This window comes from Leuresthes tenuis, unplaced genomic scaffold, assembly GCF_036924035.1.
Source record: "Leuresthes tenuis unplaced genomic scaffold, fLeuTen1.0.hap1 SCAF_4, whole genome shotgun sequence".
Classification (NCBI taxonomy): domain Eukaryota; kingdom Metazoa; phylum Chordata; class Actinopteri; order Atheriniformes; family Atherinopsidae; genus Leuresthes; species Leuresthes tenuis.
The window spans coordinates 31,575,917-31,598,939 of record NW_027325358.1 but is presented as its reverse complement, the minus strand read 5'-3'; the positions used below and the strand labels follow the sequence as shown (position 1 = coordinate 31,598,939).

The 23,023-nt window shown below is 42.8% G+C and overlaps 8 non-coding genes across 8 annotated transcripts; 3 read left to right on the top strand and 5 right to left on the bottom strand.

Moving 5' to 3' along the window:
- The first annotated feature begins 1,422 nt into the window (after positions 1-1,422).
- LOC140306071 (U2 spliceosomal RNA) lies at positions 1,423-1,613 on the top strand. The gene has a single exon (XR_011915433.1). It is a non-coding gene; the product is annotated as a U2 spliceosomal RNA (small nuclear RNA).
- Positions 1,614-2,001: 388 nt separating this feature from the next.
- LOC140306305 (U5 spliceosomal RNA) lies at positions 2,002-2,115 on the top strand. The gene has a single exon (XR_011915625.1). It is a non-coding gene; the product is annotated as a U5 spliceosomal RNA (small nuclear RNA).
- A 275-nt stretch (positions 2,116-2,390) lies between these two features.
- LOC140306060 (U2 spliceosomal RNA) lies at positions 2,391-2,581 on the top strand. Its single transcript, XR_011915423.1, has one exon. It is a non-coding gene; the product is annotated as a U2 spliceosomal RNA (small nuclear RNA).
- A 1,646-nt stretch (positions 2,582-4,227) lies between these two features.
- LOC140306120 (U2 spliceosomal RNA) lies at positions 4,228-4,415 on the bottom strand. Its single transcript, XR_011915479.1, has one exon. It is a non-coding gene; the product is annotated as a U2 spliceosomal RNA (small nuclear RNA).
- A 275-nt stretch (positions 4,416-4,690) lies between these two features.
- LOC140306327 (U5 spliceosomal RNA) lies at positions 4,691-4,804 on the bottom strand. The gene has a single exon (XR_011915645.1). It is a non-coding gene; the product is annotated as a U5 spliceosomal RNA (small nuclear RNA).
- A 411-nt stretch (positions 4,805-5,215) lies between these two features.
- Positions 5,216-5,406, bottom strand: LOC140306326 (U2 spliceosomal RNA). Its single transcript, XR_011915644.1, has one exon. It is a non-coding gene; the product is annotated as a U2 spliceosomal RNA (small nuclear RNA).
- Positions 5,407-5,681: 275 nt separating this feature from the next.
- Positions 5,682-5,795, bottom strand: LOC140306359 (U5 spliceosomal RNA). The gene has a single exon (XR_011915675.1). It is a non-coding gene; the product is annotated as a U5 spliceosomal RNA (small nuclear RNA).
- Positions 5,796-6,183: 388 nt separating this feature from the next.
- On the bottom strand, positions 6,184-6,374 carry LOC140306075 (U2 spliceosomal RNA). Its single transcript, XR_011915437.1, has one exon. It is a non-coding gene; the product is annotated as a U2 spliceosomal RNA (small nuclear RNA).
- Between the last annotated feature and the right edge of the window lie 16,649 nt (positions 6,375-23,023).

Here is a 23,023-nt window from a genome sequence, read left to right as displayed (position 1 = left end):
TCAGAAATGTGTGTGTGTAAGTCACAACACCCGTGACACCAAAACGGCTTTCTTTTCTCTCTTTTCTCTACACTCTGCACTGTGAGCACACACACCAAATCAGAAAGGCTTTTTTCTCTCTTTTCTACATTATGGACTGTGGGGACACAAAACCGCTCTCTCTCTTTTTTTTTTTGATTGTGTGCCAGGGCGTTGTCTCACGTATTAGATTATGCTTAAGATACGAATGGGTTTATCAGTCACATCAGAATCCATACATACTGATCCTCCCGTAATAAAATGGTCGGATCTTATCAAACACACTTTGTTTCTTGTGACAAGTCAGCGAAACAGCGTATACACGTCAAGACACTGAATCAAGTTTGCCACAAGAACTCATAAGTTTGGCAGTATTGCTCTGCCGTCAGCAATCATACACCCATTTTATTTTCATGAGACATGTGCAGGCACCTGTTCATCTACTGTTCTATCACTATGAATTAGTTTATCTATTATCAATAAGGATACTTCTACAACTACTATCAAAGTATGTCCGGACTTCTTATGTTGTCAGTTGCTATATATGAATAAGTGGGTTGCTACTGAAAAGCATTAAGCATGTCACACAGCCCAAACATATAACATTTCAGGACACACCACACAGTTAACAACCACAGTGAAGCGTGTCAAAGCCCAAACATGTAACATTCAACAGGACACTTACACAACACATTCAAATCAAACAGTCAGACAACATACAAGAACATATACCCCAGCCGGCATTGCTCCCTGCCTATTTTCCTACAACTCACTATGTGTGCGCACACCTTTATTCACAAACTCTTCAACTTATACTCTTTTACCGAAGCTGCTACAGCTCGATTGGCCAAATACCCTTAGATCCTATTTCGGTGAATTTGACATCTGCCTTGTATGTAACAGATTAGCGGTTTAGCAGTTTTAATTTAGTTTGAGTGAAGGAATTCATTTTATAGCAAAATCCGAAATCGTGAAGAACTCATGAAAGTAAGCTTATTCTCGGATTCCTGAAACTTTAGATTTGCTCTTTCTTTTACTGCAAAGTACAACGTTGAGCAGCACTAATGAGTTGTTTCTATTTTTGGCAGGCTTTACCTTTGCGGATGAAGCCCTTTCTGTCTGTGCAAAAGAAATCTTGTTACTGTGCAGAGTGACTTCTCTGAGTAGAGTCGCCTTACTTGTTGCGACTGTGCCGATGTTCGAAGCTGGAGTGCAAAGTTGTTGCTTGAATGGTGCTCGCTGGAGCGTGTGGTAGTGTAAAGTTATACCATTTAAAAGGGCTGAAGAGTGCTCAGTGCAGCGGGTGGGCGGAGGTGCAAAGTGACACTATGGCCATAAAAAGAACACCGCTACAAGTGCGCATTGTGCCAGGAAGGGCCCTCGGACGGGAACCAGTGGACAGTTATCGCTTCTCGGCCTTTTGGCTAAGATCAAGTGTAGTATCTGTTCTTATCAGTTTAATGTCTGATATGTCCTCTATGCGAGGACTACATATTAAATGGATTTTTATCAATAGGAGTTGAAAAAGGAGCTTACTCCGTTCACTCCAAGCATCGACCCGGTACTGCAGTGCCGCTGGGAACAGTGCGCTCTCCTCTGCTCTTGTGAAAAAGCAAACAGCGGTGCAGGATGGAAGTTTCTTTTAATCTGCTGAGAAAAGAGAGTGAATGCGAAGCAGACTTTAACACGGCTCTGGGAGCGAGCCGAGTGCGGGCTAACCGGGAGAATTGCTTGAAAGAAACGCGACACCGAATGAGCAGTCAGAACAAAGCCTCAATACGGTGTTCCCGTGTTGTTTGTGGCTGCCTTGTCTTTTGCACAGAGTAAAAGACAAGGCAGCCATCGAATAGGGCCCGATTGTTCCTACTTGGTCAGCCGAGGAGCAAGGGGGGGGAGCAAGCGTCTCAACCAAGCAAAGCTCACCATGGGGAAGGTGGCTATGCCAACTAGCCTGATGCCCTGCTCCCGCAGTGATGGATAATCGTACACTGGTTTCTCTTCATAATGTACAAGTCTTTCGCCTTTTACTAAAGACTTCTGTGGAGAGCAGCACTAATGAATTGTTCCTATTTTTGGCAGGCTTTACCTTTGCGGGTGAAGCCCTTTCTGTCTGTGCAAAAGAAATCTTGTTACTGTGCAGAGTGACTTCTCTGAGTAGAGTCGCCTTACTTGTTGCGACTGTGCCGATGTTGCTTGAATGGTGCTCGCTGGAGCGTGCGGTAGTGTAAAGTTATACCATTTAAAAGGGTTGAAGAGTGCTCAGTACAGCGGGTGGGCGGAGGTGCAAAGTGACACTATGGCCATAAAAAGAACACCGCTACAAGTGCGCATTGTGCCAGGAAGGGCCCTCGGACGTGAACAAGTGGACAGTTATCGCTTCTCGGCCTTTTGGCTAAGATCAAGTGTAGTATCTGTTCTTATCAGTTTAATGTCTGATATGTCCTCTATGCGAAGACTACATATTAAATGGATTTTTATCAATAGGAGTTGAAAAAGGAGCTTGCTCCGTTCACTCCAAGCATCGACCTGGTACTGCAGTGCCGCTGGGAACGGTGCGCTCTCCTCTGCTCTTGTGAAAAAGCAAGCAGCGGTGCAGGATGGAAGTTTCTTTTAATCTGCTGAGAAAAGAGAGTGAATGCGAAGCAGACTTTAACACAGCTCTGGGAGCGAGCCGAGTGCGGGCTAACCAGGAGAATTGCTTGAAAGAAACGCGACACCGAATGAGCGGTCAGAACAAAGCCTCAATACGGTGTTCCTGTGGTGTTTTTATAAAATGCGGTGTCAAAAAAGGTGTGAATGCCCCATAGAAAACTAAAAGGTGGAGCGGAAGTGTTCGGCTGCAAGAAGGTGTGAATGTCCGACTATATTTGGTGAAAAGCAGGTGAAGCAAGGTCTGAATGCCCAACCTTACATCATCAAAAGCGAGATCAGAGGTTTTTGGCTGCAAGAAGGCCATAGTTTGCCAAAAGCGGGTAAGGTGCGAATGATCGGCTAAATATCAACAAAAGTGGGGGCGGAGGTCTTCGGATGCAAGTGGGTGTGAATATCCCACCATACAAGTATGGTGGAGAGGAAGCTGTGAATGGCCGACCATAGTTTGCAAAAAGCGGGTGAGAAAAGGTGCGAATGTCCAACCATACATGATCAAAACAGGGAGCGGAGGTGTTTGGCTGCGACAAGGTGTGAATGTCCACCCATAATTAATGAAAAGCGGGCAACAAGCGGGTATTGTCAGGCATTCGCTCCTTGTCTTACCCGCTTTTTACAAAATTTAGTCGAACATTCACACCTTTTTGCAGCCGAACACAGTTTTTTGCAGCCGAATTTGGGCATTCGAACCTTTTCATACCCACTTTTTACCAACTATGGTCGGACATTCACACCGTCTTACAGCGGAACACCTCCGCTCCCTCTTTTGATGGTGTATGTTCGGGCATTCGAACCTTTTCTTACCCGCTTTTTACAAACTATGCTCGGACATTCAAACCTTCTTGTAGCCGAACACATCCACTCCTGCTTTTGATGATGTATGGTTGGGCATTCGAACCTACTTGTTGCCTGCTTTTCATTAATTATGGGTGGACATTCACACCTTGTCGCAGCCAAACACCTCCGCTCCCTGTTTTGATCATGTATGGTTGGACATTCGCACCTTTTCTCACCCGCTTTTTGCAAACTATGGTCGGCCATTCACAGCTTCCTCTCCACCATACTTGTATGGTGGGATATTCACACCCACTTGCATCCGAAGACCTCCGCCCCCACTTTTGTTGATATTTAGCCGATCATTCGCACCTTACCCGCTTTTGGCAAACTATGGCCTTCTTGCAGCCAAAAACCTCTGATCTCGCTTTTGATGATGTAAGGTTGGGCATTCAGACCTTGCTTCACCTGCTTTTCACCAAATATAGTCGGACATTCACACCTTCTTGCAGCCGAACACTTCCGCTCCACCTTTTAGTTTTCTATGGGGCATTCACACCTTTTTTTACACCGCATTTTATAAAAACACCACAGGAACACCGTATTGAGGCTTTGTTCTGACCGCTCATTCGGTGTCGCGTTTCTTTCAAGCAATTCTCCTGGTTAGCCCGCACTCGGCTCGCTCCCAGAGCCGTGTTAAAGTCTGCTTCGCATTCACTCTCTTTTCTCAGCAGATTAAAAGAAACTTCCATCCTGCACCGCTGTTTGCTTTTTCACAAGAGCAGAGGAGAGCACACCGTTCCCAGCGGCACTGCAGTACCGGGTCGATGCTTGGAGTGAACGGAGCAAGCTCCTTTTTCAACTCCTATTGATAAAAATCCATTTAATATGTAGTCCTTGCATAGACATATCACATATTAAACTGATAAGAACAGATACTACACTTGATCTTAGCCAAAAGGCCGAGAAGCAATATCTGTCCACTGGTTCACGTCCGAGGGCCCTTCCTGGCACAATGCGCACTTGTAGCGGTGTTCGTTTTATGGCCATAGTGTCACTTTGCACCTCCGCCCACCCGCTGCACTGAGCACTCTTCAACCCTTTTAAATGGTATAACTTTACACTACCGCACGCTCCAGCGAGCACCATTCAAGCAACATCGGCACAGTCGCAACAAGTAAGGCGACTCTCCTCAGAGAAGTCACTCTGCACAGTAACAAGATTTCTTTTGCACAGACAGAAAGGGCTTCACCCCCAAAGGTAAAGCCTGCCAAAAATAGAAACAATTCATTAGTGCTGCTCTCCACAGAAGTCTTTAGTAAAAGGCGAAGGACTTGTACGTTATGAAGAGAAACCAGAGTACGATTATCCATCACTGCGGGAGCAGGGCATCAGGCTAGTTGGCATAGCCACCTTCCCCATGGTGAGCTTTGCTTGGTTGAGACGCTTGCTCCCCCCCCTTGCTCCTCGGCTGACCAAGTTGGAACAATCGGGCCCTATTCGATGGCTGTCTTGTCTTTTACTCTGTGCCAAAGACAAGGCAGCCACAAACAACACGGGAACACCGTATTGAGGCTTTGTTCTGACTGCTCATTCGGTGTCGCGTTTCTTTCAAGCAATTCTCCCGGTTAGCCCGCACTCGGCTCGCTCCCAGAGCCGTGTTAAAGTCTGCTTCGCATTCACTCTCTTTTCTCAGCAGATTAAAAGAAAGTTTCATCTTAGGCTCCCTGAAACTTCCATCCTGCACCGCTGCTTGCTTTTTCACAAGAGCAGAGGAGAGCGCACCGTTCCCAGCGGCACTGCAGTACCGGGTCGATGCTTGGAGTGAACGGAGCAAGCTCCTTTTTCAACTCCTATTGATAAAAATCCATTTAATATGTAGTCCTCGCATAGAGGACATATCAGACATTAAACTGATAAGAACAGATACTACACTTGATCTTAGCCAAAAGGCCGAGAAGCGATAACTGTCCACTGGTTCACGTCCGAGGGCCCTTCCTGGCACAATGCGCACTTGTAGCGGTGTTCTTTTTATGGCCATAGTGTCACTTTGCACCTCCGCCCACCCGCTGCACTGAGCACTCTTCAACCCTTTTAAATGGTATAACTTTACACTACCACACGCTCCAGCGAGCACCATTCAAGCAACATCGGCACAGTCGCAACAAGTAAGGCGACTCTACTCAGAGAAGTCACTCTGCACAGTAACAAGATTTCTTTTGCACAGACAGAAAGGGCTTCACCCGCAAAGGTAAAGCCTGCCAAAAATAGGAACAATTCATTAGTGCTGCTCTCCACGGGAGTCTTTAGTAAAAGGCGAAAGACTTGTACATTATGAAGAGAAACCAGTGTACGATTATCCATCACTGCGGGAGCAGGGCATCAGGCTAGTTGGCATAGCCACCTTCCCCATGGTGAGCTTTGCTTGGTTGAGACGCTTGCTCCCCCCCCTTGCTCCTCGGCTGACCAAGTAGGAACAATCGGGCCCTATTCGATGGCTGCCTTGTCTTTTACTCTGTGCAAAAGACAAGGCAGCCACAAACAACACGGGAACACCGTATTGAGGCTTTGTTCTGACTGCTCATTCGGTGTCGCGTTTCTTTCAAGCAATTCTCCCGGTTAGCCCGCACTCGGCTCGCTCCCAGAGCCGTGTTAAAGTCTGCTTCGCATTCACTCTCTTTTCTCAGCAGATTAAAAGAAACTTCCATCCTGCACCGCTGTTTGCTTTTTCACAAGAGCAGAGGAGAGCGCACTGTTCCCAGCGGCACTGCAGTACCGGGTCAATGCTTGGAGTGAACGGAGTAAGCTCCTTTTTCAACTCCTATTGATAAAAATCCATTTAATATGTAGTCCTCGCATAGAGGACATATCAGACATTAAACTGATAATAACAGATACTACACTTGATCTTAGCCAAAAGGCCGAGAAGCGATAACTGTCCACTGGTTCCCGTCCGAGGGCCCTTCCTGGCACAATGCGCACTTGTAGCGGTGTTCTTTTTATGGCCATAGTGTCACTTTGCACCTCCGCCCACCCGCTGCACTGAGCACTCTTCAGCCCTTTTAAATGGTATAACTTTACACTACCACACGCTCCAGCGAGCACCATTCAAGCAACAACTTTGCACTCCAGCTTCGAACATCGGCACAGTCGCAACAAGTAAGGCGACTCTACTCAGAGAAGTCACTCTGCACAGTAACAAGATTTCTTTTGCACAGACAGAAAGGGCTTCATCCGCAAAGGTAAAGCCTGCCAAAAATAGAAACAACTCATTAGTGCTGCTCAACGTTGTACTTTGCAGTAAAAGAAAGAGCAAATCTAAAGTTTCAGGAATCCGAGAATAAGCTTACTTTCATGAGTTCTTCACGATTTCGGATTTTGCTATAAAATGAATTCCTTCACTCAAACTAAATTAAAACTGCTAAACCGCTAATCTGTTACATACAAGGCAGATGTCAAATTCACCGAAATAGGATCTAAGGGTATTTGGCCAATCGAGCTGTAGCAGATTCGGTAAAAGAGTATAAGTTGAAGAGTTTGTGAATAAAGGTGTGCGCACACATAGTGAGTTGTAGGAAAATAGGCAGGGAGCAATGCCGGCTGGGGTATATGTTCTTGTATGTTGTCTGACTGTTTGATTTGAATGTGTTGTGTAAGTGTCCTGTTGAATGTTACATGTTTGGGCTTTGACACGCTTCACTGTGGTTGTTAACTGTGTGGTGTGTCCTGAAATGTTATATGTTTGGGCTGTGTGACATGCTTAATGCTTTTCAGTAGCAACCCACTTATTCATATATAGCAACTGACAACATAAGAAGTCCGGACATACTTTGATAGTAGTTGTAGAAGTATCCTTATTGATAATAGATAAACTAATTCATAGTGATAGAACAGTAGATGAACAGGTGCCTGCACATGTCTCATGAAAATAAAATGGGTGTATGATTGCTGACGGCAGAGCAATACTGCCAAACTTATGAGTTCTTGTGGCAAACTTGATTCAGTGTCTTGACGTGTATACGCTGTTTCGCTGACTTGTCACAAGAAACAAAGTGTGTTTGATAAGATCCGACCATTTTATTACGGGAGGATCAGTATGTATGGATTCTGATGTGACTGATAAACCCATTCGTATCTTAAGCATAATCTAATACGTGAGACAACGCCCTGGCACACAATCAAAAAAAAAAAGAGAGAGAGCGGTTTTGTGTCCCCACAGTCCATAATGTAGAAAAGAGAGAAAAAAGCCTTTCTGATTTGGTGTGTGTGCTCACAGTGCAGAGTGTAGAGAAAAGAGAGAAAAGAAAGCCGTTTTGGTGTCACGGGTGTTGTGACTTACACACACACATTTCTGAATTGAGAAAGGAAATTATTTTAGAGAAAGCACTAGAGTTTAGATCCCACATTTGTTGATACGCATTCATTTAATTTTTCTTTTAATCAGTTTTAAAGTGAATACTAACTGAGAAATGAAAAAGGTGAAGAGTTTAGAATCTTGGTTCAAGAGCAAAACTTGGTTTATGATCAGCTGAGTCTCTAAATAGAACAGCAAAGGGCTTCATCGAACATTTAAAAAAGATTCAGATTGTTAGAATATCCAGAATTTATAGGAATGGTGGTGATTACTCTTATTTTCTAGAATGGAAATAACTGCACCATGTCTGTTTTATGAATTTAAGGGGCTAAAAAGTTTTGTTCTCGTTTTTCTATGATTAACCGAATGTATGTGAGAGTCCAAACAGACAGAAGGGTTACGGCCGAGCGCTGGACCTTCCAAAAAAGATGAGACAGGCTGGACCTGTGCCATACTAGTTAAGACCTGCCTGTTGATAACAGGTTCTTTAAACTCTCACACACACAAACTCACACACGTTCGCACACATACACCCATACACACACACATTCTTGAACTTGCTGCAAGATTAAACATTTGCATTAACTGACTCCAGAAACTCTGAGTCTCATTGAGAGACTTTTCTCAACAATTGGGTCCTCAAACCAGATCTCAACGTTTTTTCCGCTTTCCAGGGTCGGAGCTGAAACCGTGCACGGGGGAGTCCAGTACTCCTAATGAAAGACCCCCTGCTGAATTGCGGTAATTAGGGGCCAGTGTCCACTGAAAGGGGGAAAAAGGGACGAGATCGTACTTTTGAATCAATGGCCAGAAGCCATTGGCAGTGCAGGCATCAACAATAATGGTGTTATTTCACCCATTAACACTTAAGGTACCTCATGCAGTGGCTGTGATATGGTTACTTAACAAAATATCTTTACCAGACATCTCTCCTACATAACAGTTCTTCTTTCACAGCCACACCTTGTTGTCGAGAGATGTGCTACACTTAATCCATCCACACCGCTACCTACCCCACAGATGGAAAGCCTCATGATTGCATGTCAGAAATAACCATCAGTGTTTTACCCAGGCCAGACTTAACTGATATACGTTATGAAAATGCAGAAATAACTATATTTATTCAACAGGTCAAGCAAAAAACCCTGATGGCACAAATGCTACAGGATTTGCAGTAGTAACACTCCACCTGTCATCTGGTTGGAGTGGTGTGTTTTCTGTGGCTGGAAGGGCTGCTTTTACTTTCTGTGAAACTTGAGATAGAACAGTGGAAAGGTTTCGACAGTAAGACAACATAGCATCATCACAAACAGTTGTGGAAGGGAGGGGTCTGGTTACAGGTCCCAATCCCAGGTTAGGAGGTCTGCCAAATAAAATTTCAAATGCGCTGAGATTCACTTGAGCTCTGATTCTCATTCTCATGTAGGTAAGCACAATAGGTAATGCTTTTGTCCATGGCAGACCTGTTTCTTCACAACATTTGGCTAACTTGGACTTTAATGTACCATTTTCTCTTTCCACAGCACCTCCACTCTGTGGATGATAAGCACAATGTGTGCGCAAGGTTATTCCCAGGAATTTACCAACCTCAGTCAATGCAGTGTTTACAAAATGTGTGCCATTATCACTGCTGATCTTCTCTGGAATGCCCCATCTAGGAATGATTTCTGTTTAGCAGTGCTTTAGTCACTGCATTACTGTTTGCATGTTTTGCAGGGAAAACTTCAACCCATTTACTAAACACGTCCACTATTACTAGTGCATATTTCTTTCCTTCAGCTGGTGTGAGTTCAACAAAATCCATCATCAAATGTTCAAAAGGTTTCTCTGGTGGAGGGTGTGCAACTTGCGATGTGTGTAATGCCTTTCCTACATTATGTGTGGCACAAACCATACATGACTGACAGTATTTTTGCGCATATGAACTGAACCCTTTTGTGAACCACTGAGCAGTGAGTGCATTCAGCATCCCCCCTTTTGACACATGGTCCAACCCATGTGTCAATTTTGAAAAATGAGGAAAAAAATGTTTAGGTAGACAGGGTTTACCATTAGGTCCCATCCAAACACCATCCATATGAGTTGCACCCACAGAGGACCAAATGCGTCCAGAGGACCAAATTTCATCTGCAGAGGCAAAAGTTTGCAAAGCATGGAGATCTGTGAGGGAGTCTTCTGCCTGCAAAGAGAGGGAAGAGAAAACAGGAAAAGATTTAGCTGCTTGCTTAGCTGCAGCATCAGCTCTGGCATTGCCACAAGCAACAGGATTGTCTGAGTTAGTGTGAGCCGCACACTTACAGACCGAGATTGCTGTAGGCAAAAGGATCGCATCAAGAAGATCAGAAACCTGCTTGGAGTTCAGAATAGTTTTACCATCTGATTTAAGGAAATGCCTGTGTTTCCACAGCGCACCAAAGTCATGAACAACACCAAAAGCATATCTGGAATCTGTGTAAATAGTGACAGACTTACCAGCTGCCAACTTACAAGCTTCAGTAAGTGCAATAAGCTCAGTAGTTTGAGCAGAGAAATGTTTAGGAAGAGAACCAGACAACAAAGTGTCATGTGAAGAACATACTGCAAACCAAACACAGTTAGTACCTGTGGCTGGATCACGCAAAGCTGATCCATCTACAAAAAGAATCATGTCAGAGTTTGGAAGAGGAGTCTCTAAAAGATCAGGTCGGGGTGTACAAACTTGTTCCAAAACAGCTTCACAGTCATGAGGCTCCCCATCCTCAGGAGTCGGAAGCAAAGTAGCAGGATTCAGAACAGTACAACGTTTAACAGTGACATTTGGCATATCACAGAGGTGTATCTGAGCCAACGAGCAGTTGAAAGATGTGAAGTTTTCTGCTCGAGAAGAATAATGGCAACAGCATGAGGAACCAAAACAGTCAAATTAGCGTAGCCCACAATATCTTGGGAGGCCAGGACAGCTTTCTCTGCAGCTGCAACAACACGAAGACAACCAGGCAGGCCTGCAGCCACAGAGTCCAGTTTTGCTGAGAAATGAGCCACTGGCCTTTGCCTGCCCCATGTTCCTGCATAAGAACAGATGTCATACAACCATGCTTCTCATCAACTGCCTGTATGAAAGGTTTATGAGGATCTGGAATGCCAAGTGTTGGTGCTGTTTGAAGAGCCAGCTTAAGCTGACTAAAGGCTGATTCAGCCTCAGGAGTCCATGGAACACGATCAGCTGACTGGAGGCCTTTACCATGGATAAGAGCACCTAAGAGAGCTTCGAGAAAAGAGTAGTTAGGAATAAAGTTCCTGCAGTAAGATGTTATACCTAAGAATGACATAAGCTGTTTTTTAGTAACCGGTTTAGGAATGATCTGAACTGCAGCAACACGTTTAGGAGAAAGTGAGCGCCCATCCTTAGAAATCACATGACCCAAAAAGGTGACTTCGTCCTGTACAAACTGTAAATTAGAAAGGCTGGCTTTATGGCCATAAGAATGAAGATGTTTCAACAGATTCACTGTCTTTTTCACACTGTTGTTTAGATGGACTACATAAAAGGATGTCATCCACATACTGCAAAAGAGCAGAGCCTGTGGTTGATTGAAGTTAATCCAGACTAGCTTTGAGGGCAGCATTGTAAATAGTGGGACTTTCACAGTACCCCTGGCATAACCGGGTAAAAGTCCAAGATCTCCCTTCAAACTAAAAAGCAAACCAAAATGGGCTATCAGGGTGCACTGGCGACAAGTCAACCACTGAGAAAAACTGTGCATCTGATGTAATTTGAGACAAAATAGTGTGTGGGTTGGGCACAGTAGGAGCATGTGGCTGAACTGCAGCATTCACTGCTTGGAGGTCCTGTACAAAACGCCATTCATCTGGCTGGCCAGCATCTTTAATCTTTTTAACAGGAATCAATGGAGTAAGCACAGGTGAATTTTCAAAAGGAACAATAATGCCTGTTTTCTGAAAAGATTGAAAAACAGGTTTAATCCCTTTAATTGCTTCAGGCTTAAAAGGGTATTGTTTTTTACATGGACAAAAGTCTGATTTAGGGGTGACAATTACTGGTTCACAGCCTTTTATCAACCCCACATCATATTTGCTCTTAGCCCAAAGATCATTGGGCACTTCAGCCAACATGGGTATCGAAGACAAATCTGTTTCAGATAAAAAACATGCTTCAAAATGTGATTCTGTGATAGGAATTAAGTCCACAGTTCTTTGACAATGCATTGTACTCAAAAATGTTTTTTTGTATGCTGACAATCGTTCAGAAAACATCAAATTTGGATCAGCAGGTGAAACGGTCCACTCCATTTATTTCTGACATGTAGCAACAAACTCTCCCACACCTTGTCACTGCCTGTGTGTACGTTTGGCCAAGGACATGTGAGGGCGAGTACCACAAACATTAAAAAAATCGAAGTGCTCTGGAGTGAGCGACACAGCCAATAAAGTAGGCGCACATATTTTTTCACTTCTTCTCATAGTCATTGTCAGGCCCCAAAGAAATGTGTGATGTGCAGTGCAAATCAGTAGGTTGCATGAAATCAGAAAGGGGTGAAACTAACGCTTTTGCTTCTTCCACTAGTTGTTGTGAAAAAGGAGAGCTGGGAAGTTTCCACTCATAAGCATATGTAAGTGCCGATGAATCAAACTGCACTGCTGTGAAAACTTTGTCAGGCTGTAACATAACCTTAACACCCTCTGGTGTAGAAGTTAAAATAATGCCTAATTTACACATGAGATCACAGCCCATCAGGTTAATGGGACACAACTCTGATAACAAAAATGAGTGTTTGAAGGAGAGCTCATCGGGAGTGACAACACGCAATGGGCATTGTCATTTTCTCCTTCACAACCTGGCCTGATGCAGACATACAGTAAACGTGGTTTCCACTTAACTTTGGAGGACAATCAAACTCCCCTGACGTCACTACTGATGAACATAAGTTCCTATATTCTGAGAGAAATATCTTTGCTCTAGGACGGAAATAGCATGCAAAACTTTACTACGTGAATCACAGTCGGCAAGCGTTTCTTCACTACACAGAGCAGGAAAAATGTGTGAGTGTGTTTGTGCTATCACCCATTAGTGGAGGCTCCGCTGCCGCGTGACGTCCAGAACCTGCCTCCCACCCTCAGTCAGTCTTTTGCCCAATTTCATCACTTTTCAGCTGTGGACAGTCCTTCTTCCAGTGTCCAGTCTGGCCACAGTAAAAACAAATATTCGGATCATAGCTCTGGCGTGGCCCATTTCGACCTCCTCTCCCACACGTCCACGTCTTCGACTTCGGCCTCGTCCTCTGTTTACACCAACTGCGTAATACATGGTCATGGCTGCCAAATGCAGCTCCTTTTCACACTTGTCCCTTTTGGTTGTCTTACGCGTCTCAACTTGGTTCTGAGCATGGCGAGCATATCGGCGAACGTCAGCCAAACGAGGACCCTCACACCATCCCACGTAAATGTTCTTTACTTCAGTGGCGACATCTGGCATGAGGCCTTTAATTATTGCATCGCAAACTGTGGCCTTCTCTCAGCCAAACACCTCTGATCTCGCTTTTCATGATGTAAGGTTGGGCATTCAGACCTTGCTTCACCTGCTTTTCACCAAATATAGTCGGACATTCACACCTTCTTGCAGCCGAACACTTCCGCTCCACCTTTTAGTGTTCTATCACACCTTTTTTTTCACCGCATTTTATAGATTATGGTTGGAAATTCTCAACCACTCTCATCCGAAGACCTCTCCTCCCGCTTTTGTTAATATATTTGAACTTTAGTCGGACATTCACACCTTCTCTCAGCCAAACCACCTCCGCTCCCTGTTTTGATCATGTATGGTCTGGCAATACTACCTTTTCTTACCCGTTTGTGAGTAATTATGGCTGGACATTCACACCTACTTGCAGCCGAACACCACCTCTCCCGCTCTTGATGATGTATGCTCCGGCATTCTTACCTTTTCTAACACATTTTTCAGCAATTATGGTCGGAGATTCACACCTCCTTACAGCCGAACACCTCCGCTCCTGCATTTGAAGGTGTATAGTCGGGCATTCTCACCCTTTCTCATCAGCTTTTTGCAAATTATGATCTAACATTCACACCTGCTTTTGATGATGTATGGTTGGGCATTCTTACCTTTTTTTTCACCCATTTTTCAGGAATTATGGGTGGACATTCAAACCTTCCTGCAGCTGAACACCTCCTCTCCCGCTTATGATCATGTGCGGTTTGATATTCGAAAATTTTCTTTCATGTTTTCTAGCAATTATTGATGGACATTCAGACCTTCTTGCAGCTGACCACCTCCGCTCCCGCTTTTGATGGTGTATAGTCGGGCTTTCGATTATTTTCTTCCCCGTTTTAAAAAAAATTATGGTTGGACATTCAGACCTTCTTGCAGCCGAAAACCTCCGCTCCCTCTTTTGATCATACATTGTCGGGCATTCGCACCTTTTCTTACCCGCTTTTTACAAACCATGGTCGGACTTTCACACCTTCTTGTAGCCGAACACATACGCTCCCACTATTGATTGTGTACAGTCGGGTATTTTAACCTTTTCTTACCCGCTTTTTACCAACTATGGTCGGACATTCCATTGCATGCAATACTCTCCCATGGTCCTGATTCATTACCCAAATCCCTTGGTCTCTGATGACCGCTGTGCTTGCTGACTTTCTCAAGGATGCGGTGTACAAAATCATCAGTCCCTTCACCAGGTTTCTGTTTGCAGGTGTAAATGTGGGACATATTGATTTTGGTTGGAAATTGAGTGGTGATGGCTTGACACAGTCTTTGGATGGCTGCTTCATATTGAGCGTTATCATTATGTCCTCGTTCACTGTTGGTAGGTCGCAAATCCAGTTGTAGCATACTGGCCTCTATTTTGCCGAGGTCGGTCGGTTTGAACTTTTTTGCCAATATGCGACGCAATTCAACCCCAGTCAGGCAGAATTGTGCGCAGAAATCTCGCAACTCGTCAGCAAAATGGGGTCCAGAAATCTCTGGATCTGGTAAGCATTGTTATGCTTCCATGATGTCAGTCTCAGTCCAGGGTCGATAAACCAGTAATGGTCCAGTGGGAACTGCAACTTTAACCATAGGCATGGTTTGAATCTGGTTTTGTTTTTTCTCACGTTTAGATCTCTGAAGTCCAGATTGTGGGTAAAGGATTTTTGTCACTTGCGTTAAAAGTTCTTGGGCAGGTACGCTGGAGAACCAAACGTCTTCCTTTTCCTCATCATCAGACCTATGTAACTGATGTTGTGAGAATGATGGAATTTCTTCCCGAGGGAGGATGGAAGAAGTCCCTTCTTCCCGAGAGCCAGAGGCTTGTGGCAGGGCTGGCTGTTGTTGTTGCAGGCGTCGTGGAGGGCAGGAGTCCAGGTCTGGATCCGGCACAGCTAATACTAAATTATTATCATCATTCCGTCATGGCATTTGTTTAACATTTTCCTTTCTTTCTCTTAATACACTTTATTTTTTCCAAAATTCTATACCTTTCTTACTTCTTATTTACACTTAATTTTCTTTTTTTTGCTTCATCTCTTCTTCTTCTTCTCATATTTGCAAAACTTTTCTTCTAATTTTCTTATTTCTAACGGTAGGGTCAAAAGTCTGAGACCTACTGTTTCCCATTCTCAGACTTGGAATGGGGAAATATATTCCTTCACTCAAAGGACGTCTCCAATGAGGACCTTAATCTGTACTCACACTTCTTCGGAGTACTTCACACTTCTTCGGACTGCTTCAAAAGTTTCACTTACCCATGAAATCTCTGTCTCACTAATGACACAACCGGGAAACCCTCTTTTATTCAAATAAAAACTAAAAAGCAGTCCTATCGTCTCAGACTATCATATTTCAAAAATGATCCCAGCGCTGGTATTCAGGAAAAGGACCTGCCAGTCCTCTCTCTCAGAAAAGGCCTTGGAGGTATGAGGCTGGAACAGCTACTTCAGTCCAGGCTGGCCATGCACTGCGATCCGGTCCAGAGACACCAGTCGAGGGATCCTGTTCGTGACGCCAAAATTGTGGTGGAAATTTAGTAACGCACAGAGTCAGTTATTTTCTTCTGAGGAGATAAGAGGCTTTAATAATAATATCTTGAAAGAGAGAACAACACAGTACAGAATACAGAGTTGCTCTGACCACTGAAGTAAAAACACACAGTTATATTGCCCGCTCATCACGTCATCTGTCTTTGGTTGATAGTTGATTGTTCTTCTAACTTTCCTCCCCAACCATCAGTTTAGGTTACCCAAAAGGAGTGTATTGCTCCATCACAAGTATGCTTCTTTCACATACAGGGTAATATGAAGAATTTTATGCCTGAAACCTATTTAGACATGCAAAAATATGAAGGACAAAGCAGTTTTAACTTGGTTTTAGTGAAGGAATTCATTTTATAACAAAATCTGAAATTGTGTAGAACTCGTGAAAATAAGCTTATTCTCGGATTCCTAAAGGTTTAGTGTTGTTCTTTCCTATCCTGCAAAGTACAACGTTCTTTTTTGTTTAAAGCTATTTAGACATGGATAAATATGAAGGACAAAGCAGTTTTAACTTGGTTTGAGTGAAGGAATTAATTTTATATCAAAATCCGGAATTGTGTAGAACTCGTGAAAAGAAGCTTATTCTTGGATTCCTGAAAAAATTTAGTGTTGTTGTTTCCTATCCTGAAAAGTACTACGTTTGTTTTTGTTTAAAGCTATTTAGACATGGATAAATATGAAGTACAAAGCAGTTTTAACTAATAATACCATTATATTAATCAACCCAAAAGAAACAAGGAAAATAATAACTTTATCTGTAAAACATCAGCCTGCATTTGCACACAACATGAGTTTAAAATGGAGGCATCATAGTAATAAAGGGTCCAATGATAAACAATCAAAACATGAACAATTAAACATGATTATCTTCATCCCTCTCTAAGTCAGCGTCACTAGAGGAAAAATTTTGAAAGCAAGAAAGTTATTTGAGTCATTTGGTCTTTTTCACACTGTTGTTTAGATGGACTACATAAAAGGATGTCATCCACATACTGCAAAAGAGCAGAGCCTGTGGTTGATTGAAGTTAATCCAGACTAGCTTTGAGGGCAGCATTGTAAATAGTGGGACTTTCACAGTACCCCTGGCATAACCGGGTAAAAGTCCAAGATCTCCCTTCAAACTAAAAAGCAAACCAAAATGGGCTATCAGGGTGCACTGGCGACAAGTCAACCACTGAGAAAAACTGTGCATCTGATGTAATTTGAGACAAAATAGTGTGTGGGTTGGGCACAGTAGGAGCATGTGGCTGAACTGCAGCATTCACCGCTTGGAGGTCCTGTACAAAACGCCATTCATCTGGCTGGCCAGCATCTTTAATCTTTTTAACAGGAATCAATGGAGTAAGCACAGGTGAATTTTCAAAAGGAACAATAACGCCTGTTTTCTGAAAAGATTGAAAAACAGGTTTAATCCCTTTAATTGCTTCAGGCTTAAAAGGGTATTGTTTTTTACATGGACAAAAGTCTGATTTAGGGGTGACAATTACTGGTTCACAGCCTTTTATCAACCCCACATCATATTTGCTCTTAGCCCAAAGATCATTGGGCACTTCAGCCAACATGGGTATCGAAGACAAATCTGTTTCATATAAAAAACATGCTTCAAAATGTGATTCTGTGGTAGGAATTAAGTCCACAGTTCTTTGACAATGCATTGTACTCAAAAATGTTTTTTTGTATGCTGACAATCGTTCAGAAAACATCAAATTTGGATCAGCAGGTGAAACGGTCCACTCCATTTCTTTCTGACATGTAGCAACAAACTCTCCCACACCTTGTCACTGCCTGTGTGTACGTTTGGCCAAGGAAATGTGAGGGCGAGTACCACAAACATTAAAAAAATCGAAGTGCTCTGGAGTCAATAAAGTAGGCGCACATATTTTTTCACTTCTTCTCATAGTCATTGTCAGGCCCCAAAGAAATGTGTGATGTGCAGTGCAAATCAGTAGGTTGCATGAAATCAGAAAGGGGTGAAACTAACGCTTTTGCTTCTTCCACTAGTTGTTGTGAAAAAGGAGTGCTGGGAAGTTTCCACTCATAAGCATATGTAAGTGCCGATGAATCAAACTGCACTGCTGTGAAAACTTTGTCAGGCTGTAACATAACCTTAACACCCTCTGGTGTAGAAGTTAAAATAATGCCTAATTTACACATGAGATCACAGCCCATCAGGTTAATGGGACACAACTCTGATAACAAAAATGAGTGTTTGAAGGAGAGCTCAGTGACAACACGCAATGGGCATTGTCATTTTCTCCTTCACAACCTGGCCTGATGCAGACATACAGTAAACGTGGTTTCCACTTAACTTTGGAGGACAATCAAACTCCCCTGACGTCACTACTGATGAACATAAGTTCCTATATTCTGAGAGAAATATCTTTGCTCTAGGACGGAAATAGCATGCAAAACTTTACTACGTGAATCACAGTCGGCAAGCGTTGCTTCACTACACAGAGCAGGAAAAATGTGTGAGTGTGTTTGTGCTATCACCCATTAGTGGAGGCTCCGCTGCCGCGTGACGTCCAGAACCTGCCTCCCACCCTCAGTCAGTCTTTTGCCCAATTTTATCACTTTTCAGCTGTGGACAGTCCTTCTTCCAGTGTCCAGTCTGGCCACAGTAAAAACAAATATTCGGATCATAGCTCTGGCGTGGCCCATTTCGACCTCCTCTCCCACACGTCCACGTCTTCGACTTCGGCCTCGTCCTCTGTTTACACCAACTGCGTAATACATGGTCATGGTTGCCAAATGCAGCTCCTTTTCACACTTGTCCCTTTTGGTTGTCTTACGCGTCTCAACTTGGTTCTGAGCATGGCGAGCATATCAGCGAACGTCAGCCAAACGAGGACCCTCACACCATCCCACGTAAATGTTCTTTACTTCAGTGGCGACATCTATATAATATTGTCTGGGTCCCGTTAAAACATGTATTTTTCCCATCTAATTCCTTGTTTGCTTTAAAACAAGTATTCCCCATTTTCTATCCCTTCAGTAGCCAACCAGTTTGTATGGAGTACACTGGAGCAACTTGACTGATCAGTAAAACACTGCTTTTGTTGTCACCGCAAGGCTTCCCCCGTCGGTTGTTTCACTGAGACACTACTGAGTAACTACAACTCAACACAGTTTATACACATAACATTCATATACATACTAACAAACAAACAAACAATAATTTATCGCAATTTTCTCATCTCTGTTTGAACGTACACCCAGGTAAATATTCCTGTAGTCTTCTCATACCGACTATGGACCCATTCATTGTTTAACTTCACTGTTTTGCAAATCCTAATTGAATATTACACATTGACATTGAACTTTACTGGATAAGCAGGTCTTCATTGCATTCAGCAGCCTATATGTGAGCATCTATGTGTAAGCTGTTCTTCTTTGCATTTATCAGCAGCAAGCAATTCTTCACTGCACATGCATATGTAAATAGTAAAACAATTCCAATGTGTTAGCGAAACCTTCTATATCATAGTGGTTTCTAAGATCTATTTTAAGTTCTTTGCCATCAGTGAGATGACATAGTTTACAAAGTGTGTCAAATTATCACTGAAGATCTTTTCAGGAATTTCAAATCTAGAAATGAGTTATTTTACGCGTGATTTTGCTACTGAGAGTGCATCTGCTTGTGCACATGGAAATATTTCAGACCATTTGGTAAAAACCTCTGTTGTCACTGAGCAGAATCGTTTCCCTTAACATTAATTTAGTTCAATGAAATCTACACAATAATGAAATAATGAAATCCAAACAAATATGTTGAAAAAGATACACTGGCTCAGGGAATTATCTTCGTTTTGGTCTTAGATTGCCCTGTGGAATGTATTTTGCACATATTTGACCTGCTAGACAAAACTTTATTCATTTATTTATTCTAAAAAAAAAAATTCAATAATTAGTAAAACCATATGCTGTAAAAACCTTGTTCATTATTGCTTCCATCCCTCCTGTTGAGACATGACATGGTGCGTGGCTCAATACTGCAGCATATTTAAACAAATTCTTTGGCAGTATGGTTTTCCTTCCGGTCATTCATACGAGTCTATTGTAGATGGCAATTGAATAACATCTAATAATGCTAAAATATTTGTAGTTTATACATTTAGCTGTGGATGTCAACATACCTGTTTTTCCAATGCTGTGTTAACACATGTACAGTTGAGAAGGCATACTGACTGTCAGTGTAAACGTTAACAACCTTTTTGTTATTTAATTTACAAGCTTCAGTTAAAGCTACCAATTCGACTGCTTGAACAGAGTAATTTTTTGGTAGTGGTTGTTTTAAGAAAACTTCAGTTTCTGTTACTACTGCAAATCCTGTAGCATTTGTGCCATCAGGGTTTTTTGCTTGACCTGTTGAATAAATATAGTTATTTCTGCATTTTCATAACGTATATCAGTTAAGTCTGGCCTGGGTAAAACACTGATGGTTATTTCTGACATGCAATCATGAGGCTTTCCATCTGTGGGGTAGGTAGCAGTGTGACAACAAGGTGTGGCTGTGAAAGAAGAACTGTTATGTAGGAGAGATGTCTGGTAAAGATATTTTGTTAAGTAACCATATCACAGCCACTGCATGAGGTACCTTAAGTGTTAATGGGTGAAATAACACCATTATTGTTGATGCCTGCACTGCCAATGGCTTCTGGCCATTGATTCAAAAGTACAATCTTGTCCCTTTTTCCCCCTTTCAGTGGACACTGGCCCCTAATTACCGCAATTCAGCAGGGGGTCTTTCATTAGGAGTACTGGACTCCCCCGTGCACGGTTTCAGCTCCGACCCTGGAAAGCGGAAAAAACGTTGAGATCTGGTTTGAGGACCCAATTGTTGAGAAAAGTCTCTCAATGAGACTCAGAGTTGCTGGAGTCAGTTAATGCAAATGTTTAATCTTGCAGCAAGTTCAAGAATGTGTGTGTGTATGGGTGTATGTGTGCAAACGTGTGTGAGTTTGTGTGTGTGAGAGTTTAAAGAACCTGTTATCCACAGGCAGGTCTTAACTAGTATGGCACAGGTCCAGCCTGTCTCATCTTTTTTGGAAGGTCCAGCGCTCGGCCGTAACCCTTCTGTCTGTTTGGACTCTCACATACATTCGGTTAATCATAGAAAAACGAGAACAAAACTTTTTAGCCCCTTAAATTCATAAAACAGACATGGTGCAGTTATTTCCATTCTAGAAAATAAGAGTAATCACCACCATTCCTATAAATTCTGGATATTCTAACAATCTGAATCTTTTTTAAATGTTCGATGAAGCCCTTTGCTGTTCTGTTTAGAGACTCAGCTGATCATAAACCAAGTTTTGCTCTTGAACCAAGCTTCTAAACTCTTCACCTTTTTCATTTCTCAGTTAGTATTCACTTTAAAACTGATTAAAAGAAAAATTAAATGAATGCGTATCAACAAATGTGGGATCTAAACTCTAGTGCTTTCTCTAAAATAATTTCCTTTCTCAATTCAGAAATGTGTGTGTGTAAGTCACAACACCCGTGACACCAAAACGGCTTTCTTTTCTCTCTTTTCTCTACACTCTGCACTGTGAGCACACACACCAAATCAGAAAGGCTTTTTTCTCTCTTTTCTACATTATGGACTGTGGGGACACAAAACCGCTCTCTCTCTTTTTTTTTTTTGATTGTGTGCCAGGGCGTTGTCTCACGTATTAGATTATGCTTAAGATACGAATGGGTTTATCAGTCACATCAGAATCCATACATACTGATCCTCCCGTAATAAAATGGTCGGATCTTATCAAACACACTTTGTTTCTTGTGACAAGTCAGCGAAACAGCGTATACACGTCAAGACACTGAATCAAGTTTGCCACAAGAACTCATAAGTTTGGCAGTATTGCTCTGCCGTCAGCAATCATACACCCATTTTATTTTCATGAGACATGTGCAGGCACCTGTTCATCTACTGTTCTATCACTATGAATTAGTTTATCTATTATCAATAAGGATACTTCTACAACTACTATCAAAGTATGTCCGGACTTCTTATGTTGTCAGTTGCTATATATGAATAAGTGGGTTGCTACTGAAAAGCATTAAGCATGTCACACAGCCCAAACATATAACATTTCAGGACACACCACACAGTTAACAACCACAGTGAAGCGTGTCAAAGCCCAAACATGTAACATTCAACAGGACACTTACGCAACACATTCAAATCAAACAGTCAGACAACATACAAGAACATATACCCCAGCCGGCATTGCTCCCTGCCTATTTTCCTACAACTCACTATGTCGACTAAATTCGGACGTTCACAACTTCTTACAACCGAACACCTCCCCTTCCGCTTTTGATGGTATATATTCGGGCATTCGAACCTTTTCTTACCCGCTTTTTACCAACTATGGTCGGACATTCACACCGTCTTTCAGTGGAACACCTCCGCTCCCTCTTTTGATGGTGTATGTTCGGGCATTCGCACCTTTTCTTACCCGCTTTTTACAAACTATGGTCGTACATTCAAACCTTCTTGTAGCCGAAAACCTCCACTCCCTCTTTTGATCATACTTTGTCGGGCATTCGCACCTTTTCTTACCCGCTTTTTACAAACTATGCTCGGACATTCAAACCTTCTTGTAGCCAAACACATCCACTCCTGATTTTGTTGATGTATGGTTGGGCATTCGAACCTACTTGTTGCCCGCTTTTCATTAATTATGGGTGGACATTCACACCTTGTCGCAGCCAAACACCTCCGCTCCCTGTTTTTATCATGTATGGTTGGACATTCGCACCTTTTCTCACCCGCTTTTTGCAAACTATGGTCAGCCATTCACAGCTTCCTCTCCACCATACTTGTATGGTGGGATATTCACACCCACTTGCATCCGAAGACCTCCGCCCCCACTTTTGTTGATATTTATTCGGTCATTCACACCTTACCCGTTTTCTTGCCGCCAAACACCTCTGATCTCGCTTTTGATGATGTAAGATTGGGCATTCAGACCTTGCTTTTCCTGCTTTTCACCAACTATATATATAACATTCACACCTTCTTGCAGCCGAACACTTCCGCTCCACCTTTTAGGTATCTATCACACCTTTTTTTTCACCGCATTTTATAGATTATGGTTGGAAATTCTCAACCACTCATCCGAAGACCTCTCCTCCCGCTTTTGTTAATATATTTGAACTTTAGTCAGACATTCACACCTACTTGCA